At 46.1% G+C, this 17,887-nt stretch overlaps 1 pseudogene; it reads right to left on the bottom strand.

Annotated features, from left to right (window-relative positions):
• Positions 1–16,144: 16,144 nt before the first annotated feature.
• On the bottom strand, positions 16,145–17,584 carry LOC146874415 (uncharacterized; annotated as a pseudogene).
• Positions 17,585–17,887: the final 303 nt, after the last annotated feature.

Genomic DNA, 17,887 nt, shown 5'->3' with positions numbered 1-17,887 from the left:
CTGACTTAACTTAATCAAGATTCAGCTCGAGTAAAGGAAGGTTGAGCTAGTCTTTGTCTAGTCAATCAAGTAGCTTTCCTTCGATTCCTTCTGACTGATCAAATCTGCTCTAAATGACTACCTCGATGTCCACGTCCGCCCGCGCCAGATCTGAGCTTTCGTGATAGGTGAAAGAACCTTTTCCGTAGGGGATAAAAACTGACTATACGTTAAGTTAACTAAGCCCTTGTTGGTAAGGAAGGCTATTGAAAGACCTAAAGGAAGCTATTAAGAGGTTGGGCTTGGCAGGTGGTTTTTCCTAAACCTCAAAAGGGACTCTTGGAGATTGACTTGGGATATCTTTGACTATATTTATAAAGGTTCGATATTTCACTAAAAAGATAGAAAAGGAGGGTGAATCTGGTCCTCAAGGGTATGACCTATAACTCAAGACCTGCCATTCTCTTTACTCCGACAGGCGAATCACTACTAACGTAGACTACCGTACTTTTCCAACCCACCGCCCTCAGCTTCAATTCAATCATTCCTTTCCTTCTACTTCTGCGTGAGAATCTTCCTTACCCACCGTCCTAGCTTCGTAGTCTAGGTGTGTCTATACGGAGTGATTAAGCCTTCAATGCTACGGCTTATAAGAGGACCCCCCATATCCAGCCCAGCACCACAAAGCCTCATAGAGGTAGAAGTCTGGAATGGAAGTAAACTAGCTCTGATTTTTCTCATTCAAGCCCTCGAATCCTATCCTTCTTTTTTAACTTGATGAAGTTACTTGGCGCTGTTATGATAATGATAACACGAGCTAAGGTTGGTAAAAGGAGAAAGGCGCATAGGATCAGATCACTTGCTCATACACCACAGCGGGCACATTGACTGGCTTACTCCAAAACATAGAACAAAGATTAGATTCCTTCATTCTTGAATCGGGGAAAGACACGAACCCTTCTCCTATAGTACCTTCCATTCCCTCTTTTGTTTTGTCTTCTCGAGCGAGTTATATAGATTCCATAAGCCAAAAGAAGAAGCCTTTAATACGATCCATGAAACAAGGGCCTAACTCTTGCTATGACACCAATCTTACTTTGCTTCCTATCTATGGGTTGAAGTAATACTTATTTCGAACGTAGAGTAAGCCAACCCTCAAGGTCCCTTCATGCAATGACATTCCCATAAAGATAGAGTAAGGAGTCCTCTCTTGTCCTACTCAAGGGGTGCAGTAGGTTTGTTTTTCCCTCCCCTCAACTGATTGCGAGGCCCCCTATAAGACTGTGCTATCTCTTCCTCCTTGCAGGTCCAAGCACAAGGCGAGCCTATCCTTGGGATCCTAGCTTTCTTTGCAGCAGGGGGCCAAAACCACCGTTTCACTAGCTCTTTCGACTTCCTGCCGGGAATATGGATCCGTATCCGTCACTCACTCTATTAGGCGGCTACCTGATCGTTAACAAGTAGAAAAGTAGTTTCACAGCGCTGGATCCTGCTTCTTTCATGGTCCAAAAGAGCAGGTTGGAACGAACCTATCTAAACCCATCCATCTTCATTCGATCGATATGGGATCCTTATTCTTATATAGAATTCATAATAATCTTATATGTTTAACCAGCGGATAGGCAACTACACTCCCTTTTGTATGCATGCTGGTAAGACTGATAGACTGTAATTCTATCCCTTTTCTTGAAAGAGCATATATGATGGTTATGAATGGATAAATGCAATGATTGATCCCACAGCGCTTTATTTAGCAAGCCATACAGTAGGTAGATTCTATTAAAACAGACCATGATATAGACAAGGGGCTAGATCGTGATAAGGGCATTCTAGAAAAAATCCCTAATGAAATGGAGAGTCGCCGGCTCAGGCACGCGGTCAGAGTCCCGGGCTGGGCACCTCCTCACTGCTTGTGGCGTGAACGGCATTGAATAGAGTCTGAGACCTCGATCTCAGTCAACAAAAACGAGAGTTTTCTCTGTTAGTTGACCAATGACTCATTGAATGAGTCAAAGATGGCTTCAGGTGTCCTTTTTCTATCTCCTAGCCCGCTCTTCGATCTCCAGAGAGAAGACCTCCGCACTGACAACAAAGGCTTGCAATGCATTTATTACTCCACGTAAAACAGCAACTAAGTAAGGGCTCCGACTCGACTTACATGACCGCTGCAACAGATTCAGCTTAATACCCCGATTCAGGAACAGATTCCTCAAAGGAAACAGATTCACCTTCTGATGCTTTCGATTTTGACTCTAGACCAGACCTGGAATGGACGAGGGACTCGAGGAAGAAAAGAAGTCCCGGCTAACTCCTATCTATCTTGACCGAGAAAAAGTTGTTCAAGAGGCTCAGCTCATATGGATTTGGGTTTTTCCGCTTTTGCGAATTCAATCAATCTCTTCTCCAACTTATGTTTCTTCCGCTTCGATCTCTGAAGCATCCCTATAGTGCAAAGACTGATCAATCCTTCACAGTCCCTCTTTCTCCTAGCACTAAGCATAGAAAGCTCTCATCTCACAAGAAAGCAAAGCCTTTTTTTCTTTCCCCGAAGCTACGTGTAATCAATTCTGAGCTTAGACTAGAGCAACTCCCAAACAAAGCGTTCATATTAGTAGTGTATATATTAGGCCATTTCACCTGAAGGCGAGGAGCGATAGGAGTGAACGACTAGCGCGAAAGCTCTTTTCTTCCTGGTTCCCCGCCAAGCTAATAATCAGCAGTTGCTGCTGTCTTAGAGACCGAACAAAGACCAGACCGGATTGAACTTTATAAAACCAGTGCGTGCTACCGAGTCCCTAAAAGGAAAGTGTTATGTATTGCTGTATATAGCACTTTCCTTTTAGGGATGGAATCGAGAGGGAAGAAAGAGTCCGGTTTCAGAGGCTTGATCAACTTTGTTCATGGATCATCAACAAATCCCTAAATGCTTCTTTATATTGTCGCCACGGAAAAGGTTCAGGTAGGAGAACTCTGAGATTAGATTCTAAAGTTTTAGAGAGTTTTTTTGAAATCCATCTCCACCTATTTGTGCCCTTCCTCCCAAAAGCATTCCGGCATCTGTTATTCCTGGTCTCACCTGTGAAGCAAAGTAGGACAAGGGAGAAAGACATGGAATTGATAGGGAACCGTAGCCAAGTGGCTAAGGCATGAGTCTGCAATACTTCTATTCGTCGGTTGGAATCCGACCGGTTCCTACAGCGCCGCGCCATTCCACCCATCATTTTTTTACTTAGTGGATAGAACGGGGGCCGGAGCTTGCTCCTTCGTACTAGTGTAGTGGCTTAGCTGCCTGAGTTTCCATCCTTACCATATTCCTATTCCTTAGCACAAGCACTCAGTCAGTCTACTACCTGTAGGTCGAGTTCAATTACATCGAACCTTATGTTACCTACTTTGACTCATATCTTAGGTATACCTCAATACAAGACAAGCACAGGAAAGGATATTCAATCAAAACCGGGCTATCGCCCTATTCTCTCTCAATTGCCTATCCTTTATAGACGAGGGGTTCGCGATTAGCAAGATCGGCTTCTATATCACTTATCAGGGCTCTGTAGACTTAACTGTACTTTCTCCGGCTAGGAAGCCTTTGGTGTCCATGGATATGGATGTAATTTTACCGATTAAAGCGATTAAAAGCCTGAAAGATGCGCTGTCCTAAGCCTTAAGTTAAGGGAAGGGACATTTCATTTCAATCAACCTATTAGTAAAATGTGAGAATGAGCGGACAGGCCGATCGGATAAGATTCTTTTCCTTTACGGAGGGAGCTTACGGACGGGCCAAGCTCTTTATGACTTCTTTGACGCAGATTGAAAGTCTAGTTTGACAGTCTTCGACAGATCTTTTTTTTTCGGGGTCTTCCCTACCCCCTATAAGGTAAGGCAAGTAAACTCGTCCTTGGGAAGTCTAGCTTTGTCCTTCTGAGTCTCGTCCTTTATAGAACTTCCTAACATTCTTTCGTTCGTTATATAGCGATTAATCGCCCTTATGAGGCACTTTCACTAGGTTCTCATTTCCGAAAGAAGAAGAGCATGTTTAGGAGCAGCCCCTGAGTGAAGAGCAAGCAAACTCCGCCCCTATCTGCCGGCTATAGGTCACGAACTATAAGACCAAGGAAAGCAACCTCTCGTTAAACCGCTTTAATGTTGCCTTTTTGGATATCCAAGAGAAGATAAGGCTGGCTTGGGGCTAACCCTTCCTGACAAGGAATTTCATGACGGGCTGACCTTTTCCTAGCCTTTACCAAACGATTAGCGAAATTAAATCGAGGAATCAAGGACGATTCGATGACTCTCTCCAATAGATCTCGATTTGCGGACGATGTCGTTAAAGAGTCGACACCGCTTTGCACAAGAATCGGTTCTTTGTATGGATGGACAGAAGGGCTCAGCCAGACCCGGTTCAATTCGTTTTTGCGGGAATACCAGGTTCAAGTTCAAGGGAAGATAAAAGAAAGCGTAACTCTTTGCTTGTTGTCCTCTGACTCTTTTAGCCTGCCTTGTGGAGGTCTCTCGGGTGTCTACGGCGGATCGATCAGTCTCGTGCGAAAAGAAGTCTTTTCCGATCTTCCACTAAGAAAGGTATCGTCACGACAACTAAATTTGCCGGTAAACTAGTCGGGGCTCCCCATGGTTTAGTAAGAGGGAGGGGATAATGTCTATTCATCCGGGGTTCATTTCATTCATTATGAACTAAAAAAAAAAGTGTAAGGCTGATTAGTGAGGTCTTAAAAACTTCATACAATGAATGATCAGCCATTCCATTTGTGCTTTCAGCAAGTAGGCGACGCGAATCTATGGTTTCTATGTTTCAATCGGGTACCAATTGCTTGGATGCGTTTGAAAGCCTCGAGATTCCTTTCAGAAAAAATTCTTTCTAGGTTTGTCTTGTGTCTCCGTAACAAATGGTCCATTTATTGATGGGCGAACGACGGGGATTGAACCCGCGCGTGGTGGATTCACAATCCACTGCCTTGATCCACTTGGCTACATCCGCCCCTACCCCCAGGTTTGAGTCTCTATCTACGATCAGATTCTTTATGAACCCCCTATGACCGCTATCAAAGAGAAGCTTTTTCCTAGACTATCACTATAGTAGTAGCAAGTCTATTTCTTGTTTTTTGGAATTAGGGGAAGCAAAGCTTCAAACAAAGAGGTTGGGCTGTTCACTTCATTGATTTGACTTCACTTTACTTAAGATTAAAGATAGGGGCGGGCGGGCAGTGAAGGCTCGTTTAGTAGAAAGCAAGCTCCGCTTTTTGAAGCGAGCCCCTAGAAAGCCTTTGCACGCTAGCCTCTTGTAGTTGAGGGTTCCAAACCTGCGCACCCCTCAACTACAAGCTAGCTTTGAAGCCCCTACTTTATGGATGATGGATTGTTGGGATATTAGAAGAAGCCCCTTTCTACAAACCTTTCTAGAATATATAGAAGGGAAGCTCGAAGAGCTTTCTTCGCATGCTTGAGCTTTCCCCTTTCTATTAGTAAGGTTGTCAAAAGGTAGGTTTCTTACTAAGTGCTTGTGCTAAGGAGCTTCTTTCTCAAAGTCAAGTTTATCGCTTCTTGCTTTAGAAAGATTGCAGGGGCGCGCGCCCTTCCTTCAGCCGGCTCCGCCCTATCTATTCATCTCTTTATTTTCTCAAATGGATCTTTAGGGATCTCTCTTGTTCATAGATCTTGAAACCAGATCAAGATCCATTTCTCAATATATCTTTCTATCTATCGATAGATAGAAAGATATAGATCTCTATCTGGATCTATCTCCATATCTAAGAAAGAACACTTAAAGGGCGTAACCAACGGAAGGTTCTCACCCTGTCCCCGACATTGTTCTCCGACGATGCCCCCTGGGCGAAAGGGGCCACCATTCTCTTTCTTTCGTTCCGATCAGGACAAGTGGGTTGGTTTCGTCCTTCTATCTACGCAATTCTCTGTCTTCGTTCGTGATCATGTTGGGCGAAAGGTAGTTGTAGAGGAGCGGCTGTTAAACGGCGATTCCCCCCTTTCCATTGAAGTAGGGGGGGCCTCCTTCCCCACCATTCCGGCCTATTATTGAGGGGGATTTTACATTGAGGGGGATTTTACCTATGCTGAAGGTTGCTTGCTTACCAAGCCACCCACTTGAGAAGCTAGTCGCCAGAAAGAAGCGGCGAGGACGCGAAGCTGTCTACGAAGCTTCCCTCCCCCTGTAGTCGAAGTACTCGGCGCTACTTTGATTCAAAAGGTTCCCGACTTTATCCGGTTTCCGCAACCGTAATCATTTGTCATTCCGATTACTTCATCCATCAACCTTTTTTTCAATAGCGGTACGCTCTAAAGTAAAGGATAAGCTTGCATTCTAGAAGCGGGTAGCTTCCCGCCTCCTTCATTTCTACTGCCTCCTTCGGTGATAAAAGTTCCCTTCCCTTTTCTAAATGCCCGATTGGTCTGCCTCAGCAAATGTACAAAGTGGACCGCTGTTTGGCTGACCCTCTTCTTCCATTTGGGTTTGGGTTGACCCAGAAGTCAAGTAAGAAGGAATGGAACCACTGGAGAGTCGTCCGCAGTTCACACTTGGGCAAAGACGACTGAGTTTGGAAGCGGAACACGAACCGATTTCCGCTATTCCGGGTTCTTATTGAGCGTAAGCGAAATCAAGGTTTATTAGAAAGTCAGCGAAGTTTCTATGGTGTTCTACCTTTGCGTAGTCTCGGTCCACAGTGGAAGGCTCCGTACCGACGCCTCACTACTACTGAATTGAATGAATGGCTCAGCGATTTCATAACCTGAGCTTTCCTTAACCAGCTGACCTTACTTCGTAACCTTAACGTACTTTCTTTCTTACTATATCATAGGCCTTCGCCACTTCAAACGGGCGCTTCGCCCTTTCTTTTTTTTATTAGAAAAAAACGGGGCCTTACTTATTCTGTTCAGGGAGGATGAAAGACAAAGAAAGGGATCAGGGGGCTTATTGATCGGAGAAAGGGAAGGGACTTATTGGACCTAACTGAGAAGGAGACATAAAGGGATCACCTTACCTTATCTTGAGTGAGAGAGGCAAGTCGCAAGGCAAAAAGCTTAGTCGTTTTCAACTCCGAGAGTGACTTCACTTACGGGATTTCTATTTCATTCAGAGCCTGTTCCGGGCATTGAGGGCAGACGAAGACTAAGAATACTTTCGGATAGCACGTGAGATCAACTACTTAGGAATACGCTACCATCTGTCTTCGATTATGCTCGTTCTACTTTGAGGGAGAGATCGCTCCTTTAAGGAGACGGGATTCTACTATTCTATATGAATATGATCCCACCACTTGAAACTGATTCAACACCATTCTTATTCCAAGAGAAAGAAGAGCAAGAACATCGCTTATTCTGCAGCAACCTTCCTTTATGCCTCTGTCGTCTTCGGGCTAAGGCTGCTGAGACAATAGATAGTCAGGCAGGTGGCCTAGCCCTAAGGTGATTCTCGCTCCGACTTTGATTTTTGATTCGCGTAGTGATAAAATCATTTCCGATTGGCTTTCTTTGTTTGCTTTCCTTTCCCTAAACTTAATCGAATCTTTCTGCCCCATAAGAGAAATTGGCTTTTTCTGGTGAAAACTTAGATGTTGAAGCATGGGCGGCCGTCGATCGATGAATTGAGAAAGAGACCGGGGATTCCATTTCAATAGAGAAAGCTATCGATGGTCGCATTGGGACGGGAACAAGAGCAATTCTTGGTCCCACCAAACCATGCCATGAACAGTCGACTCAACCAGGGGATATTTCAACTAAGACTCATTCCGTCTATTGCTCTACCTTCCTCCAACAGATTGAATTGCATCGTTTATTCCTATTCCTTCCGGCCAAAACTAGCTGCTGACTCAACCTCCCCTCGGGTCTACGCCCTCTTTGTTTTAGCATCGGCGATTGAAAGAGAGGTAGGAGCGCATTCTCTCCATCTCAGTGGGAAAGTCTATCGCTCTCAGCAGCAGTTCCTTGGTCATACCCTCGGTGATGACTAGCAGTCCTTCCTGATTGAGTTCTCACCCTCTATGGATAGATCAAGAGTTCCGGCCCGGCTATGATTCCATCAACAAACCCGATTCGGTATAAAAGCTTAGCTCTATTACAATAATCTATTTTGAAAAGAGCTATCCTAAAGCTTGACAGGTCTCCCCGACTCTGTTTTTTCACTCGAAAACCGAAAGCATAAGGATGAGCCTTGGGCCCCCTTTCCCAAGAGCAGAAGGAGCGTTTAGATACTGTACCTGTGCGTGCAGGAGCAAGGACGAAAGGAGAACAAGTCGCAGGAGAAGCGTTGAAGAAGCAGTAGTTTAAGCCATTGATCCTGCAGCTTATCAAAATAAGCACCAGCAGACAGAGGTAGATACAGAGCCATAGGCAAACCTTCATGATCGATAGCCTTTTTTTATGAATACGACCCTCGTGCTCGAGAGGCGGATCCAAAGGCAGTCGCTTACCTAGGAGCATACTTCGGTGTAGCATATATAGCGGCATACCCCTTTGACCTAGGTGGAAAAGATATCTATTGAAACCCACCATAAGTAGTATCTGGGGAGACAGCTGCGGATACAGATTTACCATAAGCAAAAGCGGCTACTGAGGCGAAGGCAAATAAGGTTCCGTTCCGAAAAAGAAATGGAAATAAAAAAAAGGTCTGATCCAATATTTTGCTTTCTTGTTGTCTTGAATTGTTATAGAACGGCTTTCTATTTATATAAGGTTATAGTTGGTAGGATGAAGTGGGATGTGAAGCCTTAGTGGATATAGCAAGTGTGCCGGGGATGCGGCTCGGGCGTAGTAGGTCTGGACGCCTAGCATGAAACAGCCTTCTCTGGTAGCGGCACTAGACCTTAGTATAGTATCTCTCTAGCTTCCAGTCTATATCAAATAAAAAAACGTAGTTAGCAGAGGTAAGTCTGTCTGGCGTTCCCTCGCGTAAAGGGCGACTTTGGCATCGGCTCTCTGGCCTCAAAACCACACCCGAAGGGAAGGCCAGCCCAGAGCCCTTCGAGGCTAGGAAACTCTTCTTATTTTGGCCAGCCATCGGGAAGACCAGCAAAGGCAACTTCCAAGTCAGCGGGTACTAGCCTGACAGCCCGACCTCACTCAGGAATAGACACTTGAAAAAGGCCCTCAATCAAAAGAGTCTCTTTCCCGGAAAACTATCCTCTCGCTCCTCGATCTCGAACTTATATGGTCCATTGTCCTTGAAAATAATTGACAGCGAGTTGTAACCAGCGGTTAAGGCAATCCACTTCTTGCTTTGTGGGACTGGGGCCATTCCCCCCCGTTTGCCTTTTCTGAAGCTCAATCGTGGATGAGTCGTTCTACAAAAGACCCGGCAGATGGAATGCCCTTCGGAAACTTGTCGGATTCCTCCTGAATAAGGGGCTTGATGAGCTTGGCTAAGTCGGATTTGATAGTCCGACTGCGTTCCAAATCAAGCTGAAAAGGATCCTCGGGTTATCGAATATCATAAAAGAGAAGAATGGTTGTTTCGATAATCAGAGTAGCGATTAGTCGTATCAATCGCAATGGAAAGCCCATGAACTACAATAGCCTCAAAAAATTATATTCCATAACCTGACTTTCGAAAGCCTTACCCTTCGACTCGACAGTCTTTCATAGCCTTCCTTATGCTTCTCCTTCATCAGATCCTTCTGTTCTGTAGACTAGGTCTTGAAGAACCTATTATTTTGAGTCTTCGGCCCTTCGCTCTAGTCATTACTGCTTTCTGGTCAGTATCAGCCCCTGGCATCTTTTCTTCTTATGAATCGTCAGTCACACAAAAGCAGGACTCATTTTTTCCACCCCAACCGGCACCGGTCCATTGGCTGTAGGAACTGGATCCGATGAATCTCCTCGCCATCCTGCCAGTCCTAAGGACTCAGACTATAAAGCCGCACTCATCTCTTGAAAGGAATCCCCTCGAAAAACTCGCCTGAAGGTGTTCAACTCGGGCTTGAAAAGCACTTCCTGCCACGTCGGTTAGCTGGAATATGGACTCCACTGTACAAATCTAAAGCCTTAGCCTCTGACCCCTTATATTGATATTGAAAGGCATAGTTTAATATTTTCATAACCTTCCAAACGGCACAGGCACAACCATCACTGGCAACCCGCTCTGTCTCGTATGAAGAATGGGCAACGGGCATTCATGGAACAACTGGGACTGGAAAGGCAGTCAACTCACTCCGCATTACCTCGGGTCATTGGTCACAATCGAGTCAGCTCTACTCACTGGTCTATGGAAACTAGCCCCTCTGTCCCTGACTTCCCCGGACCAACAAGCAAAGGATGAGACTTGACTTTGGACCGCGAAAGAATTTGACTATGAAAGGGCGCGTTAGCAACAAGCAACGGGTGAGCTCGCTGGCGCGAAAGCCGTATAGCGTAAGTGCATTCGTTTTCTTGCTGCAGCCGTTTTCTTGGTGGGTAGTCGAATGAAGGTCTTAGAGATGGGGGCTCGGGGCCGAAATAGGCGGAAAGAGGTGGGGTTTAGCACCGCTTTTCCAGTTCGATAGGCAGGAGAGGGGGCTTGGTCCTCGGAGCTAGACAATGGAAAAGAAGGCTTAGACGCGCATCAGAAGCACTCGATTCATAATAAGATTGGATTGCCTGGGAGATGTAGCCAGAGAGCTGTGGATTTGAGTTCTTGCTTGTTGAATAAAAAAGTCTTTACAAATGTAGCTAAGGGGCTCGAAAGCTGCGAAGAAAGTACTCTTACTAAAGTGAAGCGCGCAAAGAGAACAAAGAAGATGGTGAGAGCGACGTGGGGCGCTCCTCTTTACCCAACATTGAGAATTCGCAGTATGGTTGAACCCGGGACCTGATCCACAGGCCTTGGAACTAGCGCCGGCAGGAGATAGATTGATTTAGAGGAAAGAAGGAAGTTTCTCTCCTTAGATTATATATATAGCCCAGATATAGAAATAGAAAAGGACATTCTAGAAAACTCTCCTCTATCTAATTCAATCCGAGTCCTATGTGACTAGGGACGGCCACCGCCCTCTTTCGTGGGAAGACTTTGGACTCAATCTCTATTCACGTAAGAAGAAGGACGCCATCTTGAATATTGAGGAGGCTCTTACCTAGACCTACTATCAGGCTATGGTGAGATCGAGCAAAGAAGAGCCTATTACAGTAAGATTCAAGTATTCTTTCCCTTTCCCCAGCTGCTGAGAAGGCCATGACGAGACTAATAAGGCCTTGTTCCTCTTCTCTCTTGCCAACTTCAAATGAAAATCGGAGATTCCCTTCCCTCATCCGCTCTCACTGCTCATCCTATCCTACCCTTGGCTGCTATGCCATCCTGATAAGATATCAAAGAGAGAACTGGGAAAGAATCCACAAAAAGGGAGCCCCCCGAGCGTAAGGCTCTCTTATCCCAGCGAGGAAAGACAGGGGGCGAAAGGGATATGAGTATAGAGTGATTCAGATACCTTACCTATGGAGTAAAAGAAGAAAGAGATAAGTAAGCGGGAGTACTATTCTAAACTATAGCTATAGGAAATAAAGTCCCTTTCAGAAGGGGGTCTATCGCCTTAAGGCTCATTGAAGGACAGATGGCCTTCCCTAGCCCCTTTCGCCTGCTATTAGGTTAATCACGCACCTAAGAGAGCTTATTTGGACTCCTCATTCTATCTGGAAAGGACCTATTAGACGTCTAACTTATCCCAATCAGTCTTATCAACTGAAAAGAAGGAAGTGTGACGCGCTCTCTTAAGCTTGCCTGTCTACCTTCTCAAAGAAGAAGACGCAGAATGAAGCAAGAAATTGAGAATCTCCCCTGTTCCTCGCTCCATTTGTCAAGCCTTCTCTTCTTTCTATCGCATTGAATAAGATCTCTCTGCCCTTCTGTAAGCGACTATCCCATCCCGTTCCTTTCTCTTTATTTTCTTGATTGAAATGTCTCCTTCCTGCCCTTAGAATATCTTACTAGCCTAGGGAAATTATAATGGAGGGAATAGCTTGAAGCTTCTTAAGCTCACCCTATTTTTAATAGAAAAGAAAAAACTAAACAAGCAACGGCTAATTGAGACTCTTATAGATTAGCGCAAAAAAATAGATTATTTAGAAAGAGTTTCTTTGTTGTTGTTTAGTTAAGCCTCCCGGACTATCAAGCAACAAGGAAGAAACCCCGGTAGATTAAAGTATATACTACCGCTACAGACAACAAGCAAGAGCTTTCAATTCGATCAGAGAGTTCTATCTGAGAGTGAGAAAGACTTTATTCCTTATTCAATACCCAACCCTTAAAAAAGGTATATTATGTTTATCCTTGTGAAATGCGCCCTTACTACTTACACTTAACACTAACAAAATCTTCAATTGAAATAAAGCTCCTCAAGGATAAAAACCCTCGGTAACCGGCGCTACGACCCCGCAAGGCACTACTGTAGCACTCATTGGCCCTAGATTTATGTCTCAACTATCAGAGCTTTCATTCCAGATCAGATTCAGATTACGTGTTTGTGTTATATACGCAATTATATGTTGCTGGTTCGGTAAGGCTCCAAGTAGTATTCCCTCTCCCCTCGTACCAACGCTAGTTGCAGTCGCTAACCTCTGGGTCGTAGAGCTGTTTCCGGAATTCTAGGAGGGGTAAATGACCTTTGGTCTTTCTTGTCACGAGCTGGGCTCGAACCAGCGCTTTCCAGATTAAGAATCCGGATTTCCAACCTTCTGATCGTGACTTTTGTTAACCCGGTTCGTCCTTCTCGTCTTACTATAATGGACTACATCCGGGCCGCCTAATAAATGTCTTTTTTTTAAGGTGCCTATAGAAACTGTTGGATATAGGAGACAGCTTGTAGATAATAAGGGCTCATTATGCCCAGCTCGAGGAGGGAGTTGTATATGTTTTCCAGTACTGGAAAATCTTCAACGTCCCCATGCAGGTGGTCGGCTACCTGCTGAATAGTCACCCCCCCGGGCAACGGTACACCTGTGAAACGCAAGAGAGTCTCGAGTTTCGTGGAAATGAGCTCCTTAACGGAATCAAAAGCAAAGTCGGACGTGAATCAGTAACCGTTGTTGGTGTTTGCCGGTGATTGGTCTTTAACGGATGCAACTATTGGTGGTTGTTCTGCTGCAACCGAATCAACAGGATCTACTGTTGCAAGCAGGGTGGCTTTGTGGGAAAAAAGGCTTTGAAAGCGGATGCAATTGAAAGAAAAGAGAGTGACAAAACTGACGGGAATAAGGTTAAGCCAGACCTGACCCGAGGGTGACGGAGATTAGTGTGCTACCTTTTTGGGTAGCAATTAGTTAGAGAACGTGGGCAGCATTGGCTTAGGAAAGGGCGGGTTTCGGTCTGGGTGGTTTACTAAAGGTAAGGGCATTATGTAGCAAAGTGGACTTACCATTGCTATTATAAACTAAAAGAAAAGGGTTGTTCTCCTAACTAAGATTCCTTTCCTAGCCTATTCAATGTGGTCATGTAATATAATTCAATGGGAAGAGGATAGAGTACCGAGTACGAGAGCCAGTTAGTTGCTAACCGGAAGAGAAGGGAATCGCATAATTTCATCCCATTTGGTTTGGTTGCTAGCGAGTGAGGCGCAGATGGGCTTATGACCTCGAAGCTCCAGCTTACTTCGCTTCGGGGTTTAGCTATGAACCGTAACTTCAATCGATCGGTCTCGCCTGCCAGTAAGAAGCTTGACCGGGCAAATGCAGAATCATCATAGGTAAGAAGCACAACACCATGTTCCCTCTTTCCTGTCGCAACTAGTCCCCTTCTTCTGTGAGCTAGGTCCACGGTTGCTACTTCTCTCGTCTCTGGAAAAGGGAAAAAAACGAAACTATATGGTCAGTCACTTCGGGCTACTTTTTGGGGATCGTGATACTCGGGCTTATGAATGGAAGGAAATCCCCTCTCCAAGTGTGTTACTCTTTAGTTAGGGGAAAATCCCGGCCTGGGGCCTTCGCGTCCGCCCTGTATTCTGCTTCAGCACTAGAACGAGCAACCAAACTCCGTTTTTGACTTTCAAAAGAAGTGACGAGATTTCAACCCACCAACTGAACCCTTTGCGGTAGCCGGTGTCGGCTAGCAAGTTTTGGTAACACAGGTATGGCTCCGTCCGAGGATCGGTTATTGCGTAGGTAGTGAGTAGATGAATTGACGGTCCGGCCCTAATTCCAGCGAGGAGCGACTCATTGGAGCTTCGTTCACGTCAGGGTCCGGGGTAGGCGTTTCTTTTCATCGATATTGGGTTGGTGGTCCGTCAGGAAAGCCGGGTGTGGCGATCCGATCAACGAAAATAAATCCTGAAATAACATAGATAACAATATAAATCGTTCAGTAAGTACGCTAATCTTGACAGTTTTTGGAGAAAGCGTCTGTTCACTGGCCCTTTGAATGGAATCTGGAGATGTAGTTGCGTGTAGTTAACTTTTTTCTTCGAGATTGGCTTGGTCTTCAGGCAGTCTCCTATATCAAAGAAAATAGTAAGAGAAAGAAGAAGCAAGGCCCTTAGACTTAAGTATAAGGAAGGGTGAGTACCCCCATAGGGCTCTGTTATATCATTTGAATTACTCAAAAATCTCACTTTTTTGAGTTCATATTATGTCGGAATTCAACTTCGTAGAATTCCTAACCAAAGGAGACATTCTCTTTTATTGGCTTTTCCTGTGTATCCAGGGGCTATTCCTACTATATATCTTTCTAGCCTTGTATATGCATCGTAAAGATCGAAAAGAACTGGAAAGGATTGCATTTGAGAAAGAAGGGGTGGATATCTATTTCAAATATTCTTGGAGGGGCGTAGAACTCAATATACGGCACCGTCATGGAAGCCAGCCCCCTCGTAAGGATCAACCTCATGGGTAAGGATAAGGTGACGAGACTTTCTCAATTCGAGATGTTAGAAGGTGCAAAATCAATGGGTGCCGGAGCTGCTACAATTGCTTCAGCGGGAGCTGCTGTAGGTATTGGAAACGTATTCAGTTCATTAATTCATTCCGTGGCAAGAAATCCATCATTGGCAAAACAGTTATTCGGATATGCAATCCTGGGCTTTGCTCTAACCGAGGCTATTGCCTTGTTCGCATTAATGATGGCCTTTTTGATTCTCTTTGTTTTCTAAGTTTCTCCTTTTGAAAGGTGTAGTCTCTCCTACCTGAAGAGGACGAGGCCCCCGGAAATGGGGGGAAGGGGATAAAGGAGAACCCTCCAATCCCTCATTAGGGAACACCTGTAAGATGAGTCTGCCGCTTTCTTTCATAACAGAGCCGGGAATAACGGCTGGCATAGAAGTCTCTCGCACGCAAGGAGATGCATTTCTGGTACTGGACAAGCTCTTAGGGAATAATCTCTTTCTTATTTATTCCTTTTTTCCCATGACGACTAGGAACGGGCAAATCAAAAATTTCACTTCGAATTTCGGACCTCAACATCCTGCTGCTCATGGTGTTTCACGATCAGTATTGGAAATGAACGGAGAAGTGGTGGAACGTGCGGAACCACATATTGGATCACTCCAGTGCGGCACGAAGCCGCTGACGCCGAGTCGGCTCCTATGCCGCTAGCTATGCCCTGCTTGCTTGGTCCCCCGGCACGGTGGAGGTCCCGTAGCGCGTCATGAGCACCGGGCTAAGGGGCGGTTGAGCAACTCAAGCGAACCGCCCTACCTTACTACAACATAAGGACAGAAGGGAGAAGGTTGTGAAGGTGGCCTCGTTATCCACACCTCCGGTCAGATGAATGGAGGACCGACCCGGGTTTTCATGAGCGTTGGCGGGTCCTGGAGTGCCTGTCAAGGGCGCTAGCGCATACCCCGGGGTGATCATCACCACCTGCACCTCACATCTCGGCACAGCGGAACGTGTAACCCGCCTGCTGTCTCATTCAACTACATTTGTTCCTGTAATCCATAGCCTAACAGAACGCAGCAGCGAGGGACAACCCGCCCATACAGCCAGCGGGGAGGATGGCACTACTGGCAAAGACCGTCCGGCGAAAACGCCGCAGGCGCGAAGCGTGGTAGGCCTGTGCCGGGGGAGCATAGCATAGGTAGGAAAGGGAGCCAGGACGGTGGAAGAGCCAGGGGGGGCCGGGTCATTTGACGGAAATGGAAGGCTTTTCCCCTATTAGAGAAGGCCCTCTGAAGTCAAGGGGAAGTGCATGAATTCTTGGAAAAAGAGGGAGCAAGCCTATAAAAATGAATGAAAGTGAATAGATAGAGTCAACGGTACGACAGACAGCGCTGCCTACACGCGAATTAGCTTCCGAGGTCGAGCAGTCTCAATTTCACTACAGGATTTGCGAATGAATGCTGGGCTGGGCCACCTCGAATGGCGTGAGCCGCATGCGGGGAGACCCGCACGTACGGTTTTTAGGGGGATCTGGTCGAAAGACCGGCCGGCGCCCACCCGACTAGAGGGACTGAGAAATTAATAGAGTACAAAACTTATCTTCAAGCTTTACCTTATTCTGATCGTTTAGAGGGCGATCGCGGAGTCACTGAATGAAGTCCTCCGTTTCTTTCGGAGGTGCGTGCTGACCCGCAGCGAGGCAGAGATGACTAAGTTACATATGGAATATGGCGACGACAACAGCATGTCGTAGAAGGAGATAACAGGTGGAGCCAACGATCCGCTAAGACTAACGTATCTACAACTCCATCCCCGAGCGGCAGTCAAACGGAGGCGTGAATGCAAGATGCCAGCGGAATGATCGGCCGGACAGAGGCTAGGGCTGCTTCCTTCCCACCGCGTCCTTCCTTGTGTGTCGGAGATATAAAGCGAGTGCACCGGAAAAGAACGGGAACTGGGTCGATCTATTCTATGGCGAAGCATCCGAAGCATAACTGCACACTCACACGATCTTTGCCGAGAGATAGGAGCATTCGGTGGAACCGGTGAACTACACTTGCTTCTGGATAGATGTGTGGGACAGAGGGCTCGTGGTACCTGCTGCCCACACCTTCCTCCTCTGCTTTGAGAACCGTGTGAACGGAGAGTGGGCAGAAGGGAAGGAGGTCCTCATACGGAGTCGCACACTTACTTGAGCAGTGCGGAAGACTGGGGAATGGGTTGAGTAAACTCCCCTGGGGCCGGAAAAATAACAGACGAAGCTTTACTTAGATAGGGCTTTTATTGGTCTTTTTTTTTTCTTAGTGATTGGAAGGGAGGGCGCCTGGGTATGTTACAAAAGGGGAAGGCAGGGGTAGTACTTCGAATGGCGAAACGAAGGGCTAAATAGCGCCAGTGATTCTCTGAGCCGGTCTGGATTTTCAACGCCTCGGGAAACTGGTCGAGATAGATTAGATGACAGCACCCTTTTCCTCTCTTCCTTACCGGGAGGGCAATCTTATGGCCTTCACCTCCCGCCCGGCCCGGAAATAGAACCCAGCCCCCCCTTCTGATCCATTCATTTCTGCAAGCAGGGGGGATCCAGAGCTAATCCTCCCGTCTATTGCATAACCTAAAAAAGCTAGAAGCAAAGTACCTAAGGTGCGCTCCGCCCGGTGACTAAGAAATTGGTTTGCGCTTTGAAGTGATGAGGTCGCAAAGAGGGAAGTAGGGCGACGAAAGAAAGGCTTTCCCTCCCTAAAAAAAAAGGCGACCAGCTTTCAATACTAGTTGTTACGTTACGCTGCCATTTTTCCAATATCATTGAATAGCATGGCCTGCCTGGGGCTAAGGTAACTCAAGTGGGAGAGCCGTGTTATGGGTGACCTTATTGCACGGTTCAGAGAGCACTTGTGTATGTGATGCAAGTGAACGTGTACGAAAAAGCTGTATCTAGGGTGAGTTCTTCGTTCCGTCGTCGACCCTATCTATGTTTCTACGATGGCCCAAGAACACGCTCATTCTTCAGCCGTAGAGAGACTTTTGAATTGCGAGGTACCATTACGAGCTCAATATATACGAGTGTTATTCCGTGAAATAACTCGAATTTCAAATCATTTACTTGCTT

This window comes from Vigna unguiculata, unplaced genomic scaffold (genome assembly GCF_037176805.1).
Source record: "Vigna unguiculata cultivar grain cowpea cultivar isolate G323 ecotype 2 unplaced genomic scaffold, ASM3717680v1 ptg000294l, whole genome shotgun sequence".
Taxonomy (NCBI): Eukaryota; Viridiplantae; Streptophyta; class Magnoliopsida; order Fabales; family Fabaceae; genus Vigna; species Vigna unguiculata.
Note: the sequence above shows the minus strand (reverse complement) of the source record. Positions and strands in the feature narration are given on the sequence as shown.